The sequence below is a fragment of the Thalassophryne amazonica genome, chromosome 15 (assembly GCF_902500255.1).
Source record: "Thalassophryne amazonica chromosome 15, fThaAma1.1, whole genome shotgun sequence".
NCBI lineage: Eukaryota > Metazoa > Chordata > Actinopteri > Batrachoidiformes > Batrachoididae > Thalassophryne > Thalassophryne amazonica.
In genome coordinates, this window is record NC_047117.1 from 44972268 (window position 1) to 44995717 (window position 23450).

Below are 23450 nucleotides of genomic sequence, written 5' to 3' on the forward strand. Positions count from 1 at the left end.
TCTTTTTGATTTTTTTTTTTTATGCTTAAATAGATTTTTGATGGTTATTGGTGGTCTGGGAGCAGGCACCATCTCTACGAGGATGGGGTAATGAGGAGATGGCAGGGGGAGAGAAGCTGCAGAGAGGTGTGTAAGACTACAACTCTGCTTCCTGGTCCCAACCCTGGATAGTCATGGTTTGGAGGATTTAAGAAAATTGGCCAGATTTCTAGAAATGAGAGCTGCTCCATCCAAAGTGGGATGGATGCCGTCTCTCCTAACAAGACCAGGTTTTCCCCAGAAGCTTTGCCAATTATCTATGAAGCCCACCTCATTTTTTGGACACCACTCAGACAGCCAGCAATTCAAGGAGAACATGCGGCTAAACATGTCACTCCCGGTCCGATTGGGGAGGGGCCCAGAGAAAACCACAGAGTCCGACATTGTTTTTGCAAAGTTACACACCGATTCAATGTTAATTTTAGTGACCTCCGATTGGCGTACCCGGGTGTCATTACTGCCGACGTGAATTACAATCTTACCAAATTTACGCTTAGCCTTAGCCAGCAGTTTCAAATTTCCTTCAATGTCGCCTGCTCTGGCCCCCGGAAGACAATTGACTATGGTTGCTGGTGTCGCTAACTTCACATTTCTCAAAACAGAGTCGCCAATAACCAGAGTTTGATCCTCGGCGGGTGTGTCGTCGAGTGGGGAAAAACGGTTAGAAATGTGAACGGGTTGGCGGTGTACACGGGGCTTCTGTTTAGGGCTATGCTTCCTCCTCACAGTCACCCAGTCGGCCTGCTTTCCCGGCTGCTCGGGATCTGCCAGAGGGAAACTAACGGCGGCTAAGCTACCTTGGTCCACACCGGCTACAGGGGCCTGGCTAGCTGTAGGATTTTCCACGGTGCGGAGCCGAGTCTCCAATTCGCCCAGCCTGGCCTCCAAAGCTACAAATAAGCTACACTTATTACAAGTACCATTACTGCTAAAGGAGGCCGAGGAATAACTAAACATTTCACACCCAGAGCAGAAAAGTGCGGGAGAGACAGGAGAAGCCGCCATGCTAAATTGGCTAAGAGCTAGTAGCTGCGTTAAGCTAGCGGATTCCTAAAAACACACAAAGTGAATAATGTGTAAATAATTTAGAGGTGATTCAGCAGAGGGAGTGCTTTAGTTAAGGCACGTGAAGATTACACAGTGAAACAAATCGTTATCTAGTTAACTAGATCAATCTAACTGCGCAGATTAAACAGCTAACAGATACAGCAAAACACCGCTGTGCTCCGGAACAGGAATTGATACAATACCGCAGTGAGAGCCAACCACCAGATTAGTGTAAAGCTGGAAATTGAAGGGGTGATGATGAATATCATTAGTGCATATGCCCCACATGTAAGTTGCGAGAAGAAGGAGAAAGAAGATTTCTGGAGTGAGCTAGATGAGCTGGTAGAGAGTGTGTCCAAAAATGAAAGAGTGGTGATAGAAGCGGACTTCAGTGGGCATGTTGGCGAAGGGAACAGAGGTGACGAGGAAGTAATGGGTAGATATGGTATCAAGGACAGAAATGTGTAAGGACATCTTTCTACTCATCACTAATTGAAGAAAATAAGAATAACCCCAGGTTTCTTTTCAGCACTGTAGCCAGGCTGACAAAGAGTCAGAGCTCTATTGAGCTGAGTATTCCATTAACTTTAACTAGTAATGACTTCATGACTTTCTTTGCTAACAAAATTTTAACTATTAGAGAAAAAATTACTCATAACCATCCCAAAGACGTATCGTTATCTTTGGCTGCTTTCAGTGATGCCGGTATTTGGTTAGACTCTTTCTCTCCGATTGTTCTGTCTGAGTTATTTTCATTAGTTACTTCATCCAAACCATCAACATGTCTATTAGACCCCATTCCTACCAGGCTGCTCAAGGAAGCCCTACCATTATTTAATGCTTCGATCTTAAATATGATCAATCTATCTTTGTTAGTTGGCTATGTACCACAGGCTTTTAAGGTGGCAGTAATTAAACCATTACTTAAAAAGCCATCACTTGACCCAGCTATCTTAGCTAATTATAGGCCAATCTCCAACCTTCCTTTTCTCTCAAAAATTCTTGAAAGGGTAGTTGTAAAACAGCTAACTGATCATCTGCAGAGGAATGGTCTATTTGAAGAGTTTCAGTCAGGTTTTAGAATTCATCATAGTACAGAAACAGCATTAGTGAAGGTTACAAATGATCTTCTTATGGCCTCGGACAGTGGACTCATCTCTGTGCTTGTTCTGTTAGACCTCAGTGCTGCTTTTGATACTGTTGACCATAAAATTTTATTACAGAGATTAGAGCATGCCATAGGTATTAAAGGCACTGCGCTGCGGTGGTTTGAATCATATTTGTCTAATAGATTACAATTTGTTCATGTAAATGGGGAATCTTCTTCACAGACTAAAGTTAATTATGGAGTTCCACAAGGTTCTGTGCTAGGACCAATTTTATTCACTTTATACATGCTTCCCTTAGGCAGTATTATTAGACAGTATTGCTTAAATTTTCATTGACAGTAGACAGCAGGTTGAGTCTAGCCTAGAGAAGTGGAGATATGCTCTGGAGAGCAGGGGAATGAAAGTCAGTAGGAGCACGACTGAGTACATGTGTGTGAATGAGAGGGAGACCAGTGGAATGGTGCGATTATAAGGATTGGAGGTGGTGAAAGTAGATGAGTTTAAATTCTTGGAGTCAACTGTCCAAAGTAATGGAAAGTATAGTAGAGAGGTGAAGAAGAGAGTGCAGGCAGGGTGGAGTGGGTGGAGAAACTGTTTTGTTAAATCTGTAATGTTTCGTGCTACATAAAGGTAACAGTGGTTGGAGCGACTACCTCCCAGCCTGTGAGTTTGAGCCCAGTGAGGGACGATGTGATGCAGGTTACATAAAGCTCATCCTTGAGAGCTGGTGGATTTCTTCTCCTCCTCTGCTCACAGCCAAATAAAAGCAAAAAAAAAAAAACCCTTCCACAGGAGAAAGGACACTTGGATGACACCTCACACCTGAAACATGCTGCGCATGAACCCGTGTGTGTGTGCCAAACGTCCAGGAGTCTTGCATGTTTGTGTATTTACATGGCAACTTTTCAGCTGCTGCTCAGTCTGTGTACACATAATTTGCCTTTGTTAAAGCCTTTTATTACACACTGCAATTTGTGCGACCATTATGGACATGATTTCTAACAGTGCACATTCAGTTTGGACTTTTTTGTGTGCGTACATTTGCAAGCGTTTTTTTCTAATGGCTCATTTGGCTGCTCACAATGTCAGTCGACACCACACCCCATGTTGTTTTAGAACATATAAACTTAAGAAAATAAATTATATAAATTCATATAAATGCACCAACTTTGATTACAATCCAAATCCTGAGTCAGAGCTCTGTGTTTGCAGTGTTCAGACACAGCAGTCATGTGACTGTTTACATATGTGTCACCTTCATTACTATACCAACCAATGTGGATTAGACAGCAGATGAGGATTGCAGTACGGACACAGCAATTGGAACTTATCACTTGTTATGTAACGTGGCCAGTCTATCAGTGAGATCAGATATGAATCAGATATGCTTTAAATCCTTTGAACTGGCAGTCTGAACAGAGTATTTTTTTACACAGAGAAAATCTCTTTTGTCTGTGTGCAATACTTGTGTTTGGTATGCACACATGATGCCCTGTGAGACATGAAGAGCAAATACAGTAGTTGCCCTGAGGTCTGTGAACTGATACTGAACTGTTTTTGACATCACGACCCATGTTGTTGATTCTCAGCATGCTGCCATGGACCTTCAAAGGTCAACTGTCACATGGCCAGATGGCTTTATAAATGTATTTATGATGGTATGAACCTCAAAGGCTGGTGACGTATGTTTGGTTTTGGTGAGGGTCAGGTGTGTTGGTTGAGTAGGATTGCATTTCGGCTCGTATGTTATGAAGTCCTGTCTGAACTGGGTTTAACATCAGTGGAAGTGGAAACTTATTAGCAGAAAAACTTGTGACCTTGCTAAAATGTGTCTGACGTTCACATTAGTAGCTTTTTTTTTTCCAGTAGTGCATTGCCCATAGGAATCCACAGGCTCTAAATTGGATAGTGTTTATAAAATAGATAGCTGACATTTTTCAAGGGTGGTAATAAATTATGCAAAGTTTCTATAATGAGTTGGAATGGCGTGAGTCGAGAATGTTTTTAGAACCTTAGACCTTAGACATTAACATTTTTTTAGAAGAACCCATCCTTTAATTTACTGTTAATTGCATATTTTTTAATGTTAATGTAAATCTTGTCTTAATGTATTTATAAATTGCTTAGGTTCTTGTTATCATATACACATTATTATTATTATTATTATTATTATTATTATTATTGTTATTGTTATTGTTATTATTATTATCATTACATTGTACATACTAAATAAAATAACGCATACACGCTTTTAATATGTAGATGATTTACAGCCCCCTGCTGGAATGGTGTGTGAGTCCAGAATGTAATTAGCAACATCCATTATTCAGTGTTGTTAGTTAATATCCGTAGTTTCTCCAAAATATTAGTCTTTTGGTCTGCCTTCCAAAATACATAAGCATACCAAATGGCAAATGTCAGCTTTCCACAGTCTGACCGTGATCGAAGTTATACACACACACACACACACACAGAGAGAGAGAGAGAGAGAGAGAGCTCGTTGTCTTTTCTACATTCTTCCGCAAGCAGGTGCTTTTTAAGCAGGTGGACACAGCCACAAACAGAGACATGGCAGAAGACATCAAATGCACTACACTTCTTACTCATGGTAACGGCAACATGGCACTTAACTAAACTGACTAAACCAGTTGAACTACAAAAATACAGTAAATCAATTACACTAACAACACTGTTAAACTATCACGAACCTCAATAACAACATTTAAACCCCCAAACTCCAAAATCCTTTGGGGCATTGCTGTTGTGTGGGCCGCCGAAGAGGAGGTACTGCTGGCTCACCACCACCGGATGGCGCCCTGCTTGGAGTGCGGGCTTCAAGCACAAGAGGGCGCCAGAACCACTGGGAGTGACAGCCGTCAATCATCCTCAACACCAGCTGTCACTCATCATCTCATCATCACCATCACCATAAAGGCCGGGTGGCGACTCCACCTCCTCGCCGAGAAATCTCCTACGATACAAGGTAATCTCTCTGCTGACTTATACGTCAAATAATAATCTGATCTGTTTTGCAGCTGTTTTTTTCCTGGTGGTATTTCCTTGACTGGATTTTCGGAGCTGCACGTGTGTATGATTGGAGGTGGAGGCTCTCCCTCCACAAGAATCAATAATCAAGGTTGCTGGGTGTGAGGATTCACACTCACTACCTTCTGTTTTTTTCTGCCAGCAGTACCAGGGCCGACAACGGAGGACAGAGACCACCTGGGGACTCGGGGCTTGGCGGCTTCGGTGTTCTTCAGGCCGTTGGTGGTAGAAGCGGTGTGGGTCCCGGCTCTTCGTTCATCTGAGGTCTCCTATCTTCGAGCCTGCCCGCAATCCTCTTGTGTGTGATTGGCAGTACCTTTGTTTATTTTACGTTGTGTTCTTGTGCAACATTAAATTGTTACTCCTTCCCTTATCCATTGTCCGTTCATTAGCGCCCCCTGTTGTGGGTCCGTGTTACGACACCTTCCCAACAGGATTTCTCGGCCATTCGTCATGGATCCCGAGGGGCGTCAACCACAGCTTGAACAGCCAATGGGAGAACAGGGAGCGCAGGCGTCAGCAGGAGGCGTGGTAAGTGATCTGCAGCAAATCCTTACCGCTTTCACTGCTCAGTTACAGCTGGTAACTGAGCAAAATGCAAGCCTCAATCAGAGGATGGAGGCTCTCACCGCCAGAGTGGAAGCACGCGAGTCAAGCGTCGCTGCAGTGTCTCCTCCTGCTGGTCCGGGGCCTAATGTAGATGTTCCACTGGCCGTTCAACTACCCCCCCCACCGTCCCCTGAAGCTTACATAAGTCCTCCTGAACCGTACGGAGGCTGTGTGGAGACGTGCGCAGACTTCTTGATGCAGTGTTCGCTCGTTTTTGCACAGCGTCCAGTCATGTACGCGGCAGACGCCACCCGGGTGGCTTATGTAATTAATCTGCTTCGAGGTGAGGCACGCGCTTGGGCTACAGCGCTCTGGGAACAGCAGTCATGGCTTCTGACGTCATACGCTGGGTTTATACGGGAATTCAAACAGGTGTTTGATCATCCCAACAGAGGCGAGACCGCCTCGACCGTGCTGCTGTCACTGAGACAGGGGCGTCGGAGCGCGGCCGATTACGCTGTCGACTTCCGCATCGCGGCTGCGAGGTCGGGTTGGAATGACGTCGCGCTCCGCGCCGCCTTCATAAGCGGACTGTCTCCAGTACTGAAGGAGCATTTACTGGCTAAGGACGAACCGCAGACTTTCGACGGGCTTGTCACTCTGGTTATACGCTTAGACAACCGTTTGAATGAACACCGTCGGGAGCAGGCCGGGGGGCGTGGCCGGGCACAAGCCGTCCCTCTCTCTTCCGGGTCTGACGGGGTGACGTCGTCCTCACGCTCCATTGCCGGTGGGCTCCGTGTGGCAACAGCTCCCCCTGCTGACGAAGCTATGGACACGAGCAGGGCTAAAGTGAGATCAGATATTAAACAAAGGGGACTGGCCCGCGGGGAATGTTTTTACTGTGGCTCATGTGAGCACCTGTTAAAAGACTGCCCCAAACGGTCAAACACCAACGCCCGTCCTTAGACACTGGGCTAAGGGTGGGCCATAACATGTGCACGGGAAGTTCCCGCAAATCAGCACGAATCCCAGTGGTAATCCTGAGTGGGGATTTAACCCTTCACGCCCCAGCACTGGTGGACACGGGGTCCGAAGGGAATCTGTTGGATAGCAGATGGGCAAAGGAAGTGGGGCTCCCCCTAGTGGCTCTGCCTTCGCCCTTGAAGGTACGGGCACTAGATGGCACTCTACTCCCGCTAATCACACACCGGACCCAGCCTGTGACCTTGGTTGTGTCTGGGAATCACCGGGAGGAGATAGTGTTTTACGTGACATCTTCTACCTCCCGAGTGATTTTGGGTTTTCCTTGGATGGTGAAGCACAATCCCCGGATCGATTGGCCGTCTGGGGTCGTGGTGCAGTGGAGCGAAACCTGCCACCGGGAGTGTTTAGGATCCTCGGTTCCCCCCGGAATGACGGCTAAGGAGGAGGTTAAAACCCCTCCCAATCTGACGGCGGTGCCAGGGGAGTACCATGATCTGGCTGACGTCTTCAGCAAAGATCTGGCGCTCGCCCTTCCACCACACCGACCGTACGATTGTGCCATCGATTTGGTTCCGGGCAGTGAGTTCCCGTCCAGTAGGCTGTACAATCTCTCACGTCCGGAACGCGAATCAATGGAAACCTACATCCGGGACTCCTTGGCCGCCGGGTTGATCCGGAACTCCACCTCCCCGATGGGTGCTGGTTTCTTTTTTGTGGGCAAGAAAGATGGCGGACTTCGTCCATGCATCGATTACAGGGGATTGAACGAGATCACGGTTCGCAATCGATACCCATTGCCCCTCTTGGATTCGGTGTTCACACCCCTGCATGGAGCCAAAATATTCACCAAACTCGATCTTAGGAATGCGTACCATCTAGTTCGGATCCGGAAGGGAGATGAATGGAAGACGGCATTTAACACCCCGTTGGGTCATTTTGAGTACCTGGTCATGCCGTTCGGTCTCACTAACGCCCCCGCGACGTTCCAAGCCTTGGTTAATGACGTCCTGCGGGACTTCCTGCACCGGTTTGTCTTCGTGTATCTGGATGATATACTCATCTTTTCCCCGGATCCTGAGACCCATGTCCGGCATGTACGTCAGGTCCTACAGCGGTTGTTAGAAAACCGGCTGTTTGTGAAGGGCGAGAAGTGTGAGTTTCACCGCACTTCTCTGTCCTTCTTGGGGTTTATCATCTCCTCCAACTCCGTCGCCCCGGATCCGGCCAAGGTTGCGGCGGTGAGGGATTGGCCCCAACCAACGAGCCGTAGGAAGCTGCAACAGTTCCTCGGCTTCGCAAACTTCTACAGGAGGTTCATTAAGGGTTACAGTCAGGTCGTTAGCCCCCTGACCGCCCTGACCTCCACCAAAGTCCCCTTCACCTGGTCGGACCGGTGCGAGGCCGCGTTTAGGGAGTTGAAACGCCGGTTTTCATCTGCTCCAGTTCTGGTGCAGCCTGATCCTACTCGCCAGTTTGTAGTAGAGGTGGACGCCTCAGACTCAGGAATAGGAGCCGTGCTGTCCCAGAGCGGGGAGTCCGATAAGGTTCTCCATCCTTGTGCCTACTTTTCCCGCAGGTTGACCCCCGCTGAACGGAACTATGACGTGGGCAATCGAGAACTCCTCGCGGTGAAGGAGGCTCTAGAAGAGTGGAGACACCTGTTGGAGGGGGCTACGGGGCCTTTCACGGTTTTTACGGACCACCGGAACCTGGAGTACATCCGGACCGCCAAGCGGCTGAACCCCAGGCAAGCCCGCTGGTCCCTGTTCTTCGCACGCTTTGACTTCCGGATCACCTACCGCCCCGGGACCAAAAATCAACGATCTGATGCATTGTCCCGGGTGCACGAAGAGGAAGCCAAGGTCGGGTTGTCGGACCCCATCGACACCATCCTTCCCGAGTCCACTGTCGTGGCTACCCTCACCTGGGACGTGGAGGAGATCGTCCGGGAGGCCCAGACTAAGAACCCGGACCCGGGAAACGGTCCGAAGAATAGACTCTACGTTCCACCAGAGGCTAGGGCTGCCGTCTTGGACTTCTGCCACGGATCCAAGCTCTCCTGTCATCCTGGAGTGCGTAGGACCGTGGCAGTAGTCCAGCAGCGCTTCTGGTGGGCGTCACTGGAAGCCGACGTCCGGGACTACGTCCAGGCCTGCACCACCTGTGCCAGGGGCAAGGCGGACCATCGCAAGACCAGGGGTCTCCTCCAACCCCTGCCTGTGCCTCATCGCCCCTGGTCCCACATCGGTCTGGACTTCGTCACGGGCCTCCCGCCGTCCCAGGGCAACACCGCCATACTGACGATAGTGGACCGGTTCTCCAAGGCGGCCCACTTCGTGGCCCTCCCGAAGCTCCCAACGGCCCAGGAGACGGCAGACCTCCTGGTTCACCACGTCGTGCGTCTGCATGGGATACCGTCGGACATCGTCTCGGATCGTGGTCCCCAGTTTTCCTCGCAGGTCTGGAGGAGTTTTTGTAAGGAACTGGGGGCCACCGTGCGTCTCTCGTCCGGGTACCACCCACAGACGAACGGCCAGGCAGAGAGGGCGAACCAGGAACTTGAACAGGCTCTTCGTTGTGTCACCTCCGCTCACCCGGCGGCCTGGAGTAACCATCTGGCCTGGATCGAGTACGCTCACAACAGCCAAGTATCCTCTGCCACCGGCCTCTCCCCCTTTGAAGCGTGTCTGGGCTACCAGCCCCCGTTGTTCCCACTTGTGGAGGGAGAGGTCGGGTACCCTCGGTCCAGGCCCACCTGCGGAGGTGCCGCCGGGTGTGGCGGGCCGCCCGCTCTGCCCTGTTGCAGGCCCGGACGAGGGCCAAGGCCCATGCAGACCGCCGGCGTTCCCCGGCCCCTACATACCAACCAGGGCAGGAGGTGTGGCTATCCACCAAAGATATCCCGCTCCAGGTGACCTCCCACAAACTCAAGGACCGCTTCATCGGGCCGTTCCCCATCGCCAAGATCCTCAGTCCGGCCGCAGTGAAGCTAACTCTCCCGGCTTCACTGCGGATCCATCCGGTTTTTCATGTTTCCAAACTCAAGCCATACCACACCTCACCGCTCTGCTCCCCCGGACCCGACCCACCTCCTGCCCGGATCATCGACGGGGAGCCGGCATGGACCGTTCGTCGGCTCCTGGACGTCCGTCGGATGGGTCGGGGCTTTCAGTACTTGGTGGACTGGGAGGGTTACGGACCCGAGGAACGCTCCTGGGTGAAGAGGAGCTTCATCCTGGACCCGGCCCTTCTGGTCGATTTCTACCACCGACACCCGGACAAGCCTGGTCGGGCGCCAGGAGGCGCCCGTTGAGGGGGGGGTCCTGTTGTGTGGGCCGCCGAAGAGGAGGTACTGCTGGCTCACCACCACCGGATGGCGCCCTGCTTGGAGTGCGGGCTTCAAGCACAAGAGGGCGCCAGAACCACTGGGAGTGACAGCCGTCAATCATCCTCAACACCAGCTGTCACTCATCATCTCATCATCACCATCACCATAAAGGCCGGGTGGCGACTCCACCTCCTCGCCGAGAAATCTCCTACGATACAAGGTAATCTCTCTGCTGACTTATACGTCAAATAATAATCTGATCTGTTTTGCAGCTGTTTTTTCCTGGTGGTATTTCCTTGACTGGATTTTCGGAGCTGCACGTGTGTATGATTGGAGGTGGAGGCTCTCCCTCCACAAGAATCAATAATCAAGGTTGCTGGGTGTGAGGATTCACACTCACTACCTTCTGTTTTTTCTGCCAGCAGTACCAGGGCCGACAACGGAGGACAGAGACCACCTGGGGACTCGGGGCTTGGCGGCTTCGGTGTTCTTCAGGCCGTTGGTGGTAGAAGCGGTGTGGGTCCCGGCTCTTCGTTCATCTGAGGTCTCCTATCTTCGAGCCTGCCCGCAATCCTCTTGTGTGTGATTGGCAGTACCTTTGTTTATTTTACGTTGTGTTCTTGTGCAACATTAAATTGTTACTCCTTCCCTTATCCATTGTCCGTTCATTAGCGCCCCCTGTTGTGGGTCCGTGTTACGACACCTTCCCAACAATTGCAGCACAATGTCCATTGCTCACTGTTAGCCTCTTTGTTGTTCCTCTGTGAAACCTTTAACTCAAAAGGATCTTTAAATAGGGCCTAGTTTAGAAAAAAAAACCTTTAAGTCAGTGACATCGACTTCATTTCCAAATAAAGTTACTGAAAAATAATAGTTACAAAACAGATTGCAGTTTTTATAGTGTATCAAAGGTTTGCATACATATCTGATGAATGACTCTTTAAACTGCAGGTAAGATACAACAAACTGATGGAATTACTACTAAAAACTTCTGAATAACTGGCAGAGTTTTGGTTAACTGAGGGACTCTTGGCTGTATTTGAAGGACTACCTCCCTTCTTGTATTTAAGAGCAGAAAAAAAACCTGAAGAATTAAGATGGGGGTTCCTGAGAACAATTTTGCAGGCCAGGTTCCTTCTTTAGAACTCTGTCAAAACATTCATGGTGCCACGAGCAATTAGTAGCTCACTCACTCACTCACTCACTCATCTTCAACCACTTATTCCTGTTAAGGGCCACGGGGCAATTATTAGCTGTTGTAGAATATTTCAAGAAGGTTGGGTCATTTAGATTTTACATCATTGAAGAAGGAGGCCAAAATTAACACCTAGGAATTAAGGAACACCCACCCCCCCCAAAAAAGTCCACCTTAACCACAGGGTTTTAAATGAGAAGCTGGAGTCATCAAAAAAGTGACATTGTCCACCTTTTCATAATTTCAATGGCTCTCAATCAAGAAGGAAGCCATTAAACCAAATTGACAGAAAAACTGTTATTGTGCCAGTGAGCAGAAGTAAAGTTTTTTCTAGTTTTATGTGGTTAATGGCTTCCTGCACAGCAAAACTGCAGAATGGTTACAGCTCTGTTAAGCTTAGACCAGTGATAATAATGACATGACACCAGACTTTCCAAAAAAGTAAATGTACAGAGAACTCCGATACACATATGTTGATCAAGATTCTCTATGATGTCAGCAGTGGTGGGCACAGTTAACCAAAAACCTGTCTTTGATAACAGATAATTAGCTAACTGAAAAGTTATCTTTTATAAAGCTAAACCAATAAACCACCCAAAAATTTATCGGAAGCTACACATAACCGATAACTTCCAGTATTGTCTCTGGTACACTTGCAACTATAACAAGCTGATTTTGAGTTTTAACACCACGATCGTTTCTGGTAGCATCAAAGGTGACCACGGACCCAAACAATGAGTCAGCACTTCTGTCTTTGAGTGCCCTACCCACTGCAACGAAGCAGTTGAACGAAGGTCAGAAAGGTCAGAAGGTCAGAAAGACGAACGAAGGTCAGAAAGATGTGCGGACGGGTCCGCGCGTCGGGACGCAGCCGACGCGGTGCGGCGGCACAGGAAAAACACCTCCATGTTGATAACCATTTGTTAAAATCCAGTTGGCTTTTGATGGCTTTCAGTGGAGTGAGTATATGAGAAATTGTTTATCAACTGGAGATGTTCCAACTTGGCCTCAAGGCTTCCAACAGAGGTGTTTTTCCTGTGACGGAGCGTCGCGGCGGCTGCGAGCCGACGCTGCAATCCACCCGCACGTCTTTCATTAAAAAAATCTCCTTTAACAGTGGAATATCCGGATAAAATGCTGGAACCGACTTCTTCTGAAACTTCTCTGTTCTCTCACGACGTCCTGGATCAACAGAGCCTGAAATGTGGAGGTTTTAAGCTTGAAACAGGCTGATGACGCTGCCTGAGAGCGCTGCGCGACGTCTCGCACCGTGAAAAGTCCTTAAAGCGACAGAATCACCTCAAAATCTCTCATCAGCTGTTAAAATTTTCACTGAAGACCAGCTTAATTTTTCGAACCATGTCCACTTCGATGTGTCTCACAGGTTTAGAAAAAATTTTGATCAAACAAAGCGCCAGTCTCTCAGCAACTTCTCAGACAAAGGAATTCCGACGAGGGGCTGGACAACTCCTCCCACAAGGATTGCTCACAGGCGAATGGCGTCACCGACAGGCGTGGAAAAACTCACGCATGCGCACGAGGGTTCAAGCATGTCTGACGTAAAAACATATGAATGAAATCCATATAGTTTTTGAAAAAAATAAAAAGGACCTATACTTTACGGACAGGCCTCGTATATATTACTCTAGATCAAAGACGACAGACATAAGCAGGACTCCGCATGGCGCAAAGCAACGCCGTGATGAAGCCTCACGGGACATGTTCTGGCATGTCCAGGCACATCCACAATTTCTCGGATAATCACTCGATGGAAAAACCACCGACAGCTGTCTGAACGCCATCTCAAAGCCGTCCTGTGAGACCAAAACGGAGGTGTTCCTTTGTCTCGCTCCATCAGCAAATCAGTTGTGACGTGCGAAGCCTCCGCTCGGCTTTCCATGACAAAATCTCTTGTTAAAAGTGAAATCTGCCGGAAAATGGCTGATGTCCAGCTCTTGTGATAACCAGAGAAAGTGCACATGACGGTCTCAGATCCACAGAGCCATCCGTTTAGAAATGATCCGGTGGTTTGTGGCTCTCGATGGCGGCACGGAGCGTGGCGTGCCGAGCTTCCTTAAAGCTGCCCTTAAAGTTGTAGTAACAGTCCTTATTCTCTGTGAAGCCCGTAAAATTTTCACTGAAAGTCAGATACATTTTTCTAATGGTTTCCAGCTGCCAGTCTCTAACAGTTTCTGAAAAAATTCTGATGGAAAAAAAGCCCAAATCATTCCGCCATTTCCTGACAATGAAAATCCGCCGAGGGGGTGTTCCACTCCTCACTCAAAGCCTGCTCACAGGCAAATGACGCAGCCGACAGGCGTGGAAAAACTCACACATGCGCACAAGGGTTCAAGCTTGTCTGACGCAATCACATGTGATTCAAATCCATATGGTTTTTGAAAAAAATAATAAGGTCGGATACTTTTCTAATAGACCTCGTATATCTGATATTTTCACTTTATAAAACTTCAGACGTGACATTAATTTAAATAACTTGTCCGAAATTAGTTTGGTTAAAATGTAACCATAAGTTAAAACTGTATGCCTCTGGATGACTTGGGTGATATTGCCAACGTAACCGTATGGGGTCAAAAGGAATTAGCTTTTTTCTTTTCTGTAACCAGGTCTCCTTTGCCTGCAGAGGATAGAGCGGTTTCTTCTAAAACCAGCTCTCCTCTGTCTATGGAGGATAGAACAGCGTACCTACTACAAAACAGTTAACAGGTAGGTACTCAACTGATTTTAGGTTTCATAAATGTTTTTAACTATTCAGCTTTGTTTACCATGCTGTCTAAAAATTATCGCACCAACATGTATCGGACATAATTAGTCCAATAATGGTTTTCAGAGTTATCTGAAAAGCTAATCTGATAATGAAAACATTATCTTTGATAATTAGCGGTTAGCAGATTAGCGGAACTGTGCCCACCACTAGATGTCAGGAATGTAGAAATGTAATAGAAAACATTCTCTTTAAAGACATTCGACCAGTCTTTTAACAGAAGACATGTTCTCTCAATTAATGTTTCCATGTGGAATATCATTTAGCCACATGCTGACAGAAGCATTTGGATTTTGATTTCAGTTGACTCATAAAAGTACACTGCAATAACTGTTTTTATTATTATTTCTTTTTCCTGTTTTTATTGTCATCTGTAGCAGCCACTACTAATATCTGACGTGTGTGTGTGTGTGTGTGTGTGTGTGTGTGTGTGTGTGTGTGTGTGTGTGTGTGTGTGTGTGTGTGTGTGTGTGTGTGTGTGTGTGTGTGTTTAGGGGGTGGGGGGAGGCAAAATAAAATAAATCCAACATTATGAGGTCAAAGCACAGTGAAACTGAGAGTTTATTGTCAGTTCCAATATAAAATCCTCCATCTGTCTCTGGGTGCAGGATTGTAGTGAAACACCCAGACATTTTTCTTCTTTTCTTCTGCTGAAGTGTCTCTCCATCTGATGAAATATTTGCTTTCTACTCCACTGAGATTGATACAGCTGTCAGAAAGCTGTGAGAGAAGTTTTCTGATTGGCTGGGATGGCAAAGAAAGTTCAACAAAGTTTGATTGTTAGTCTAGTTCAGCCAGCCAATTGGTTCTTGGACCCCAGTACCCCTGTGAACAAAAATAGTATAAGCATCTAAACACACCACACCACGATGTCCTGATGAGGTGTTTTTCTGGTCCTGACACTGATCCGCGTCATTTAATACTTGCACTAAAAACACATTAAAGTCAGTCCAGTGGAGATTCTTGCCAATTGAACAGCTCTGCAATGCATTAAAAATCCGACATTCAACCCGTTAATTGTTTTTATTTATTTGTTTGTTTATTTTTACAAAATAATCAAAATATTTTTTCATATGGCTCTCATCAGTACTAATGCTCTACTACTGTGCTGGACATTCAAGTGGAGACTGCATTTGAAGGTACCATGAAACCCTGGCACACATGCTTTACCATGCAAATCCATGCAATTGATTTTTAAGTGGTGAAAGTGCGATTGTGTAGCTCCACACCACAGATAATGGGTCTGCAGTAATAACATTTATATATCTCAGAGACAGAGAAATAAGCTCTATTGGCAGGGGTGCACATAGCTGGTACTCATGGTGCTTGTGCATGCTAAAAATAAATGATGCGTAGCAGAAACACAAGGGAAGCGCTTCATACGAGGAAAGCAATGACAGATCGTAGGAAAAGTGTTTCCTTTTGTTGTGCATCAATGATGTTTAGCACACATGAGCACCATGAGTACCAGTTATGTGCACCCCTGTCTATTGGATCTTGTGACTGCACTGTGTAATCATGAAATTCCACTCTTGTTTTTCTGTAATGTGTGAAATGGTGGCTGTATTTTGTTTGTGTAAGTCAAACTATCTATGAGCTATGTATAAAACAATGGTAATAGATGATAGGGCATGCCATCGGGTCTTGTTGCCCCCCCACTTCTTGGCACTACCTTTGTTGTGAAAGTGTAGGAACACGGACCCACAACAGGGGGTGTACAAGAACGGGCAATGGATAAGCCAAACAGTAACAATTTAATGTTGTAAATTGTGCACAACGGAATACAGACAACAACCAGTTTGGAACTACAGTCAATTACGTTGGGTGACGTGTGGGCAGGCTTGAGGATAGGAGACGCCCGTCCAGAACCGAGCCGGATCCCACACGGCCCTCACCGCCAACGGATCTGAAGAACACCGGAGCCGCCAAGTCCTGGGTCCCCAGGTGGTCACCGTCTCCAGCTGTCAGACCTGGTACTGCTGGCAGAGAACAGAAACAGTACAGGTGAGTGTGAGTACACACACTCAGTAATCCCACAGTCTGTGTTCTTTTGGGAGGGAGCACCTCCACCTCCAGTCACACACTCGTGTAGCTCCTGTCTAACCACTTATCTGGTTGGGGTGTGAAGCGAAGCCGTCGCTGATCACACCAAACGCCAATCCCACAGATAAGGCAACACCACAGGAAAACGGCTGCAAAGAAGTTCAGACTATTAGTCAATGTTGTAAGTCAGCAGAGAAATTACCTCCAAGGTAGCTGATTTCTCGGCGAGGAGGTGGAGTTGCAGTCCGGCCTTTATGGTGATGGTGATGAGTTGAACGAGTGACAGCTGGTGCTGATGATGAGTGACAGCTGTCACTCCCAGTGGCTCCGGCGCCCTCTCGTGCTTGAAGCCCGCACTCCAAGCAGGGCGCCATCTGGTGGTGGTGGGCCAGCAGTACCTCCTCTTCAGCGGCCCACACAACAGGACCCCCCCCCTCAACGGGCGCCAAATGGCGCCCGACCAGGCTTGTCCGGGTGCCGCCGGTAGAAGTCAGCCAGGAGGGCCAGGTCCAGGATGAAGCTCCTCTTCACCCAGGAGTGTTCTTCGGGTCCATACCCCTCCCAGTCCACCAAATACTGGAACCCCCGGCCCTTCCGACGGACGTCCAGGAGCCGGCGCACGGTCCAAGCCGGCTCCCCGTCGATGATCCGGGCAGGAGGCGGCGCCGGTCCGGGGGTACAGAGGGGTGAAATGTGGTGAGGTTTGATGCGTGACACATGGAAAACCGGGTGGATCCGCAGCGAAGCTGGCAGCTTCAGCTTCACTGAGGCTGGACTGAAGATCTTGAGTATGGTGAATGGTCCAATGTATCTGTCCTTTAATTTCTGGGATTCCACTTGCAGGGGAATGTCTTTTGTGGAAAGCCAAACCTCCTGCCCAGGCTGATACGTAGGGGCCGGGGCACGCCGGCGGTCTGCATGGTTCTTGGCCCTCGTCCGGGCTTTGAGCAGGGCAGAACGGGCGGTACGCCACACCCGACGGCACCTTCTCAGATGGGCCTGGACCGAGGGCACCCCGACCTCTCCCTCCACTAGCGGGAACATTGGGGGCTGGTACCCCAAACACACCTCAAACGGGGAGAGGCCGGTAGCAGACAATACTTGGCTGTTATGAACGTACTCGATCCAGGCCAGATGGTTGCTCCAGGGCGTTGGGTGCGCGGAGGTCACGCAGCAGAGGGCCTGCTCCAATTCCTGGTTCGCCCGCTCTGCCTGTCCATTCGTCTCTGAGGATGGTACCCGGACGAGAGACTCATAGTGGCCCCCAGTTCCCTGTAGAAACTCCTCCAGACCTGAGAGGAGAACTGAGGACCACGGTCTCAGACAATATCTGATGGAATCCCATGCAGACGCACGACATGGTGGACCAGGAGGTCTGCAGTCTCCTGGGCCATCGGGAGCTTCGGGAGGGCCACGAAGTGGTCCGCCTTGGAGAACTGGTCCACTATCGTGAGGATGGTAGTTATGCCCTGGGACGGCGGGAGGCCCGTGACAAAGTCCAGGCCGATGTGAGACCAGGGGCGATGAGGCACGGGCAGAGGCTAGAGGAGGCCTTGGGCCTTGTGGTGGTCGGCTTTGCCCCTGGCACAGGTGGTGCAGGCCTGGACATACTCCCGGACGTCGGCTTCCATAGACGCCCACCAGAAGCGCTGCCGGACCACTGCCACGGTCCTTCACACCCCTGGATGACAGGGGAGCTTGGAACCGTGACAGAAGTCTAGGACCGCAGCCCTGGCCTCTGGTGGGACGTACAATTTGTCCTTCGGACCTGTCCCCGGGTCCGGGCTCCGTGTCAGGGCCTCCCGGACGGTCTTCTCCACGTCCCAGGTGAGGGTGGCCACGACAGTGGACTCGGGGATGATGGTTTCCGTCGGGTCTGACAGCTCGGTCTTGACCTCCTCTTCATGCACCCGGGACAGGGCATCAGATCGTTGGTTCTTCGTCCCGGGGCGGTAGGTGATGCGAAAGTCAAAACGCCTGAAGAACAGTGACCAGCAGGCTTGCCTGGGGTTCAGACGCCTGGCGGTCCGAATGTACTCCAGGTTCCGATGGTCCGTGAAAACCGTAAATGGTACCGATGCTCCCTCCAACAGGTGTCTCCACTCCTCAAGAGCCTCCTTCACCGCAAGAAGTTCCCGATTGCCGATGTCATAGTTCCTTTCAGCCGGGGTCAACCTGCGGGAAAAGTAGGCACATGGATGGAGAACCTTGTCGGACTCCCTGCTCTGGGATAGCACGGCTCCTATCCCTGAGTCAGAGGTGTCCACTTCAACTACAAACTGGCGATTGGGATCGGGCTGCACCAGAACCGGTGCAGTCGAAAACCGGCGTTTCAACTCCCTAAACACGGCTTTGCACCGATCCGACCAGGTGAAGGGGACTTTTGTGGAGGTCAGGGCTGTCAGGGGGCTAACTACCTGACTGTAGCCCTTGATGAACCTCCAGTAGAAATTTGCAAAACCGAGGAACTGTTGCAGTTTCCTACGGTTTGTTGGTTGGGGCCAATCTCTCACCGCCGCAACCTTGGCCGGATCAGGGGCGACGGAGTTGGAGGAGATTATGAACCCCAGGAAGGACAAAGAAGTGCGGTGGAACTCGCACTTCTCGCCCTTCACAAACAGCCGGTTCTCCAACAACCGCTGTAGGACCTGACGTACATGCTTGACATGGGTCTCAGGATCCGGAGAAAAGATGAGTATATCGTCTAGATCAGTGATTTTCAACCTTTTTTGAGCCGCGGCACCCTTTTTGTATTTACAAAATCCTACGGCACACCACCAACCAAAATAATATTATAATGCTATTACCTCTGGTTTTGCGCAGAACCCAATTATCGCAATAGAAAATCGATACAGAAAACACAGCATTTTGAAAATCCTCAAGCATTTTGCGCTCTGATCTCAAGTACGGCTGTCACGATTACGAATTTCTGGAGACGATTAATTGTCAGACAAATAATTGCGATTGACGAATATATTGTCTATTTTTTTTATTTTTTTTCCCTTCTTTATATTCTACTATTGTAGTATAATTACACAACTCTGGAAGAACGTTTGGCTTCTGTGAGTGGAGAAACTGGGAATGGTGCAACATTTTTATTTTTATCTTCATTTTACATACAGTCCCAACTTTTTCTGATTTGTGGTTGTTTCTGTTGCATTTCTGAAATTGTTTCTCCTCATCAGTCACGTTTTGTGCTTAAACACTGCATTAAGCTCAAGATTGAACAAATAAATACCTTTGGAAAATAACAGCTGTTAAAGTTCAGAGTTCTCACCTGCTTTTTGTGATCTCTGCGTCTGAACATTGTTTTTTTTTTTGTTTTTTTTGTGGCTCAGTTCATTCATATATTCTCATTTTTTAAATATGTTTTTAAAGATATTTGACCATTTATTTCATCTCATGATCTCATAAATTCAGCATACGACGCGCACATGGTGTGAACAGGACGGTAACGGCAGAATCACACCTTTAGAGAAAGTTCAGAAAGAAGTAAAGGCAGCTTCATGTTTCCGTTTTGTTAACATTCACTTGGGTTAAAATCCTCTCTCTGCTCCGTGCTCGCTGCGCACTGAACGTGTCGCGCCTGCATTCAGGAATCTCCCTCACTCACCCCCTCCCTCGCAGTCTGCAGCTTGTTAACTCCGCGCGCGCACACACACACAGGCACTGACACACACACACCAACAGCTCCGCATTTTAGACGGCTTTTGAAGGAGATGGCACTGTTTTAATCGGCCGTCAGCCTCCTTGTTATTGTCCCGCCTTAAGACGAGAGCGAGGCTGCAGCACGCGAGGCTGAGTCGTTTTATGCTTTATGGATAAAATAAATAATTCATGGTAATCGCGAATATGAAAAATACCCACAGCACCCCTGACGATCGATCACGGCACCCTAGGGTGCCGCGGCACCCCGGTTGAGAATCACTGGTCTAGATATACGAAGACAAACCGATGCAGGAAGTCCCGCAAGATGTCATTAACCAACGCTTGGAACGTCGCGGGCACATTGGTGAGGCCGAACGGCATGACCAGGTACTCAAAGTGACCTAACGGGGTGTTAAATGCCGTCTTCCACTCGTCTCCTCCCGGATCCGAACCAGGTGATAAGCATTCCTAAGATCCAATTTTGTGAAAATTTGGGCTCCATGCAAGGGCATGAACACTGAATCCAACAGAGGTAACGGGTATCGGTTGCGAACCGTGATCTCGTTCAGCCCTCTGTAATCAATCTGTAATCAATGCATGGACGGAGTCCGCCGTCCTTCTTTCCCACAAAAAAGAAACCAGCACCCATCGGGGAGGTGGAGTTCCAGATCAACCCGGCAGCTAACGAGTCCCGGATGTAGGTCTCCATTGATTCGCGTTCCGGACGTGAGAGGTTGTACAGCCTGCTGGACGGGTACTCAGCGCCCGGTATCAAATCAATGGCACAATCGTACGGATGGTGCGGGGGCAGCGTGAGTGCCAGATCTTTGCTGAAGACGTCAGCAAGGTCATGGTACTCGGCTGGCACCGCCGCCAGATTGGGGGGAACTAAAACCTCCTCCTTAGCTGTCACACCGGGTGGAACCGAGGATCCTAAACACTCCCGGTGGCAGGTTTCGCTCCACTGAACCACAACCCCAGACGGCCAATCAATCCGGGGATTGTGTTTTAACACCCATGGAAAACCCAAAATCACTCGAGAGGTAGAAGGTGTTACATAAAACACAATCTCCTCCCTGTGATTTCCAGATGCAACCAATGTCACTGGCTGTGTCTGGTGTGTGATTAGTGGAAGAAGGGTGCCATCTAGTGCCCGCACCGACAATGGTGACGATAAGGCCGCTAGAGGGAGCCCAACCTCCTTTGCCCATCTGCTATCCAGCAGATTCCCCTCCGACCCCGTGTCCACCAGTGCTGGGGCATGAAGGGTTAGATCCCCACTCAGGATCGTGACTGGGATACGTGCAGATTTTCGGGGTCTCCCCGCGTGGGTATTGTGACCCACCCTTAGCCCAGTCTCTAAGGACGAGTGCTGCTGTTTTGACCGTTTGGGGCATTCTCTCTGTGTGTGCTCGGTTGAGCTGCAGAGAAAACACTCCCCACTCCTTTGTCTCTGATCTGATCGCCTTTTGGCCCTGCTCATTTCCATAGCAACGTCAGCAGGGGGAGCTGTCGTCACGTGGAGTGCCCTGGCTGTGGAGCGTAGGGAAGTCGGCTCCCTTTCGGACCCGGGAGGAAGAGGGACGGCTTGTGCCTGACCACGCCCTTCGTCTCGCTCCCGTCGGTGTTCTGTTAATCGGTTGTCTAACTGTATAACCAGGTCGATAAGCCCGTCTAAATCCCGCGGCTCGTCCTTCGCCACCAGGTGCTCCTTAAGGACGGAGCGCAACAGCATTCCAGCCGGCTCGCGCTGCCGCGGTGCGGAAGTCGACTGCATACTTAGCTGCGCTCCGACACCCCTGTCTTATCGACAGCAGCACGCTTGAAGCAGTCTCGCCTCTATGAGGGTGGTCGAACACCTGTCGGAACTCCCTCACAAACTCAGTGTAAATCATTAGGAGCCATGAATTCTGCTCCCAGAGCGCCGTAGCCCAGGCACGTGCCTCTCCTCAAAGCAAATTTATAACGTAAGCCACCCGGCTAGTGTCTGACGCGTACATGACGGGACGCTGTGAAAAGACGAGCGAGCACTGCATCAAGAAGTCCGCGCACGTCTCCACACAGCCTCCGTACAGCTCCGGAGGGCGTATGTATGCTTCAGGGGAAGGTGGGGGGGTTCGTTGAATGACCAGTGGAATGTCTGTTTCTGGCATTCGGTCAGCAGGAGGAGGTGCTGCAGCAGCGCCCTGAGCATGCACTTCCACCTGGGCGGTGAGAGCCTCCATCCTTCAATTGAGAACAACACTCTGCTCGGTAACTTAGTCCAACCGAGCAGTAAAAGCGGTTAAGATGTGCTGCAGCTCACCTAACACGCCTCCTGCTGGCGCCTGTGCACCTCGCTCTTCCATAGGCTGTTCAAGCGATGGTTGACGCCCCTCGGGATCCATGACGCTGGCCGAGAAATCCTGTTGTGAAAGTGTAGGAACACGGACCCACAACAGGGGGCGTACAAGAACGGGCAATGGATAAGCCAAACAGTAACAATTTAATGTTGTAAATTGTGCACAACGGAATACAGACAACAACCAGTTTGGAACTACAGTCAATTACGTTGGGTGACGTGTGGGCAGGCTTGAGGATAGGAGACGCCCGTCCAGAACCGAGCCGGATCCCACACGGCCCTCACCGCCAACGGATCTGAAGAACACCGGAGCCGCCAAGTCCTGGGTCCCCAGGTGGTCACCGTCTCCAGCTGTCAGACCTGGTACTGCTGGCAGAGAACAGAAACAGTACAGCTGAGTGTGAGTACGCACACTCAGTAATCCCACAGTCTGTGTTCTTTTGGGAGGGAGCACCTCCACCTCCAGTCACACACTCGTGCAGCTCCTGTCTAACCACTTGTCTGGTTGGGGTGTGAAGCGAAGCCGTCGCTGATCACACCAAACGCCAATCCCACAGATAAGGCAACACCACAGGAAAACGGCTGCAAAGAAGTTCAGACTATTAGTCAATGTTGTAAGTCAGCAGAGAAATTACCTCCAAGGTAGCTGATTTCTCGGCGAGGAGGTGGAGTTGCAGTCCGGCCTTTATGGTGATGGTGATGAGTTGAACGAGTGACAGCTGGTGCTGATGATGAGTGACAGCTGTCACTCCCAGTGGCTCCGGCGCCCTCTCGTGCTTGAAGCCCGCACTCCAAGCAGGGCGCCATCTGGTGGTGGTGGGCCAGCAGTACCTCCTCTTCAGCGGCCCACACAACAACCTTAGTCTTAAAATTTTTTATATTTATAAAACAAACGTTTTGGTTTCCCACATCTGAGGCTGGGGCATTTTTTGTGTTATGTGAAAAATAATGAATAATATTTTTTTTCAGAAGAACTTTGTTAATTACGAGGGAAAGATGTTTTACCAATGAAATGGTTTGTTTTATATTCTGTCGGTAGCTTTATATTCTCATTTATGTGACTGGATTAATTATCATAAGCATTTAGCAAACTCATCTATATTGACCAATCACCGCGATCATTGTAACACTGTTGTAGCCACATCATCAAAAAGATGTCTTCAGACAGTGATGTTGAGGTGCTGGTTGATACTGCACCAAAGATGTTGTAAAGGGGACCGTTATTTCTGGGCCTTGTTGTCACTCAAGCATATAGCAATCATTAGAATAACAAAATATTGTTCTTATTCCATCAAAACAATGGATATTCACTGTTTTGTTTTGTTTTTTACAAATGT

The 23450-nt window shown here is 49.1% G+C and overlaps 1 protein-coding gene across 2 annotated transcripts in view; it reads left to right on the forward strand.

The window, feature by feature from the left end:
- Positions 1-23450, forward strand: part of adcy9 (adenylate cyclase 9) — a 208710-nt gene that overhangs the window by 38958 nt on the left and 146302 nt on the right. The window lies entirely within an intron of this gene.